Source organism: Durio zibethinus, chromosome 12 (genome assembly GCF_047325235.1).
Source record: "Durio zibethinus cultivar Kanyao isolate XHJ-2024 chromosome 12, ASM4732523v1, whole genome shotgun sequence".
Lineage (NCBI taxonomy): Eukaryota > Viridiplantae > Streptophyta > Magnoliopsida > Malvales > Malvaceae > Durio > Durio zibethinus.
In genome coordinates this window covers 12375635-12380258 of record NC_143173.1, presented here as the reverse complement: position 1 = coordinate 12380258, position 4624 = coordinate 12375635, and the positions used below count along the sequence as shown (strand labels likewise).

Here is a 4624-nt window from a genome sequence, read left to right as displayed (position 1 = left end):
AACAGTTTATTTGCATTATTCTGAATTCTGATTTGATGATAATCCACAATAAAAGAAAATTCATACAAATTACATACACCAATAATAGGTGGTCAAACTTGCTCTTTATTTTTCTCTTCTCCATCTCGTGTGCTTGTTGGAAAAGTTTTACTTCTGCAAATACCAGATACAATGTGAAATAAAGGACTGGCAGTACTTTGCCACACTTAAGCCTCTCAAGTCCATTGATATGGCTCCGCAGGTACCTGAAGCATATGAAAACAAAGAAATCATGAAATTAAACCATCATATTTACTTCTATAGAATGTAACCAACAAACAATTTACTTGCTCAAATCATTTGAACACAGTATTTATCTGAAAAGTAGTAGAAATGTGCCTTAAGTCATGAAATGGTTTGAGTATTTTGTTAAGAATAATGCAAATTGTTTACCTGCTGATTGAGCAGCATATAAAGTTTGGCCCTCACGATGTAATCGAGTTGGATGAAGCTTGTCTCTAATGGAACAAAGCTTAGTAACAACATCACTCATGTCCATCCGCTCACTTAGGGATTCCAGCAGAACAAGTGATTCCTATTTCAAATATTGAATTCAAGAATTGAAAATGCCTGTCATTTCCTTGTTTGACTCGCTCTTCAAGAAGAATGGGATCTATAAACTCAATCACTCGTCCAGGCAAAGTTGCCACAACAAAGTTGTGAAGGTTGAAACCTTCTTTGAACATTTCATTAGTCGGCCTTTTCCCTGTAAACATCTCAAGCACAAGGATGCCATAGCTATAAACATCACCTTTTGTTGACAACTCACTTCCCATCCCATATTCTACAATAAATTCATCACAAATTATAAAAATTATAGTAATAATTGCAGAAGAGATACCTTGAAAAATATAAAGATATAGCCTCTGACATCCAAGCTTTAAACATGTAAAATTACATTCTAATTTGAAGTAATGTAGTCATTTTTCGTTAACCAAAAACTACTTCCACATTATGTTTTGCTTTTGAATTATGTTGTTCTAAGAGAAAAGTATTAAAATGGGAGAAATGAATAAAATATACTTACCTGGTGGAGCATAACCAATAGTTCCTCTTAATCCGAGGGAGCTTGACTGAGTGGTAGAATTGTTAAGCAAGTCAGCAGAAAGGATTTTTGCTAAGCCAAAGTCACTTATATGGCCAACCATTTCCTCATCAAGTAGAATATTGCTTGGCTTGAGGTCACAATGAATAATTGGTGCATCGCAATGATGGTGCAGACACTCCAGTGCATGAGCAACATCTACAACCACATTTACTCTCTGGAAGAAATTCAGGTTTCTGATCCTCTCCTGTTCAATCATGCCAACAGATGGATACAGCCAATCCTCCAAACTTCCGTTTGCCATGAACTCATAAACCAATGCTTTAAAATGATTTCCTTGATAATCGGCACCTGAAATTGCTGTTAATACCTTGACGAGATTCCGATGTCTAATGTTCCTCAAGGCCTCACATTCAGCTAAGAAGCTTCTGGAAGCTTCATGAGTAAGAAGATTAAGCACCTTAACAGCAATAACTACTCCATTCTCTTCAAGAATCCCTTTGTATACAGAACCGATGTTACCTGAACCAACCAAATTTTGCCCGGAGAATCCATCAGTAGCCCTCAGGATGCTTTGGTATGATAATTGTAAAAGTGAATTTTTTGCACAAGTTGCTGTTGGCTGCTCTTTCTTCTTTCTAAACCACAAAATGAGGAAAAATGAGAATACCAAAGTCACTCCTAAATCACAAAAACAATTGAAATTATTAATTTGAAAGAAGTGTTTGATCTTCTGGTGGATTCTTTCGAGTTGCATCTGGACAAGTGTAACTCAGGGATGCCTCCACAAAGCTTGCTATTTCCCTCAACGAATGTAGCAGTTGCATTCTTAAAGACTCCTCCAATTGGTATCATACCCTCAAAATCATTGAAAGATAGATTTAAATACTCTAATGACCCAAAGCTCAGAAGAAATTCTGGAATCTCACCGGTAAGATTATTGTCAGATATGTCTAATGCCACAAGACCTCTCAATGAACTCAAAGACAAAGGAGTAGGCCCTTCAAACAAATTGCCATCCAAGAACAGGTACTCCAATCTTACGCAGCTACCAAGATTGTTTGGAAGCAAACGAGATAACCTATTATGAGAAACATCCAACACATCTAGATTTTTCAGATTTCCTACTTCAACAGGAAGGGCACCAGTTAAATAGTTTGATGATAAGTCTAAAACAATGGACAATGATGAGAGTCCAATTACTTCAGGGGGTATAGATCCACTTAGATTGTTATCAGAAAAAGACAATGCAACCAAACTTTTGCAATTAACTAGACTTGGAGGAATGTTGCCTTGAAGATTGTTCCTATTTAAATAAAGTTGGGTTAGCATTGTCAAATTTCCAATAGAAGGGGGAATAGGCCCAGAAAGAAAATAATTATCATGAGCATAAAATATCTCTGGCTTCTGAAGCCTCCCGATAACAAGGGGAATAGAACCTGATAGCAGATTATGTGATAAATATATTGTACCTCCAAATTGATGAGATTTTCAATCCCGACTGGATTTCTTCCCAATATTTTGTTACATGCTACTTGTAGAAACAAAATGGTGCTAGACAAATTGCGAATGCACTTGGGTAATACCCTTCGAAATTATTTTGGCTTATATCTAGAGTTTCTACTTTGGTAGTATTGGTTAAAGAACAAAGAAAGTTTAAGTCACTTGTTCCCCCATTTCTAAAATGATTTTCGCTTATGAGAAATCTTGATAGTTTATCCAGCTTTTCAAATGAAGGCAAGTTTTTACTAAGTTGGTTTGATGAAATTTGAAGTTCCATGAAATTTGAGGCATTGGATATTGAAACAGGGTGATTTGGTTTTGTAAGACAGAAAATGTCTCAATATATGGCATAGTGATTCCCAAGTCAGAAGGAAGAGTACCTTGAATCTTGTTTCCGGTGACATCGAAACTTGTAATCTTAGAGAGATTGAGAATTGAGACAGGAACAATTCCAGAAATTGCATTTACTGCTATAGAAAAACGTGAAAGATTTGTCAGTTGCCCAAGAGATTCAGGTATAACCCCATTCAGTCCATTCATAGCCAAAGAAAGCGTCTCCAAAGACGATAAGTTCCCCAAGGAAGGTGGAATACTCCCTGCTAAACTGTTGTCGAAAAAACTTAAATATTTTAGTTTTGACAAGTGAACAAGCAAACCCGGTATTTCTTCGGTTAGCTGGTTGCCTCTCATGTGAACAAATGTCAGCTTAGAACAACCAGATAAATTGGAAGGAATTTCACCATTGATGGAGTTATTGGACAATTCTAATATTTCCAATCTTCTTAAACGTCCAATTTCTTGAGGAATTTCGTTGCTAAAGCTGTTGTGTGCAAGATTCAATACCCTGAGAAAACTCAAATTTCCAATGTATGGCGATACAGACCTCGCTTGTTTCTGGGATTGCAATTCCAGCTTGGTTACTCTCTGATGTCTGCGACAGCATGTAACACCATACCATTGGCAAAAATGGATGGAACTATTCCAGGAATGCATAATCCTAAGCTCATCACCAGTTATCTTGGCTTTGAACTCGAGTAAAGCTTGCTGATCTGTGTCATTTCCATGAACGACAGGGGTTGCTAAACCGAGCAAATTAAGACCCTGCAGGTTGAAGCATGAGAGAAGAATTAAAACTTCAACGTAAACGAGGAAAAAAGAGCTGAACACTTTCAAATGCTTGTTCGTTAGCTCCATCAACCCGAATCAATTTGTTAATTGATAAGATTGATTCGTATTTAAGAGTGCTTGGGTTCATCAACAAGAACTAGAGTGCAATATAAGAAATTTTGGGAACTCTGATATTATGTAGCTGTATCCCCCATCAAGCTTTTTGACTTTGAAAGCCGTGTGTAGAAATTGCTCAAGTGGAAGCGTCTATTTGGGGTTGGCTTTTTCCCTGGCTTTTTATCATTATTTGCTTTCTACAGTGGATACTTTCCTCCACTTCCATATGTTTTTTGTCGCTTTCATTATCTATTCATCTTGTGGTGTTTTACTTTTTTATCTTAATATATACTTTTTGGAAAATGTTTTTTTTCACTTTTAGACTAAATGCCTTTATAAGTAATAATAAATTGAGTAGCCGGAAATTGAATGGAAAGAGATTAAATCTTGTCCAAACAAAACTAAGAAAGTAACAAAATTTATACAAATTAAAAATCATACATAAAATAAGCTTGAACATGGTTTTCTCAGCTGATCCCCATTTTTCTGAGAAATCTTTATTCTTTATTTGTGATCAATAGTTTAAAAACGAGCAAGAAAATTAAGTTATCATTTAATTGGAGTCATTTGATCATTTCTGATTGATCAATCAGTCAGATATTGGTTTCAAAGAATAACTGCACCTTGTCTTTGTAAATTCCTTTTCCCGAGTTTTCTTATTGTTATGTTAGATGTTTTACAGGGTTGATTAGTAGAAATTAATTCATATTCAAAGGCTAGACCATTTAATTAATCATTTGCATTCCAAATGTCTATAACTCCTCCCAGCAAGATGAATTTAATTAGTTTTCATATTTTCTACTCAATAACAAT

General features: G+C 35.6%; 1 pseudogene across 1 annotated transcript; it reads right to left on the bottom strand.

Moving 5' to 3' along the window:
• Window positions 1-251: 251 nt before the first annotated feature.
• LOC111296554 (uncharacterized) lies at window positions 252-4081 on the bottom strand (annotated as a pseudogene). Its single transcript, XR_016325911.1, has 2 exons — window positions 1067-4081; window positions 252-823 (listed from the first exon to the last, which is right to left on the bottom strand). The product of XR_016325911.1 is annotated as an uncharacterized LOC111296554 (transcript).
• Between the last annotated feature and the right edge of the window lie 543 nt (window positions 4082-4624).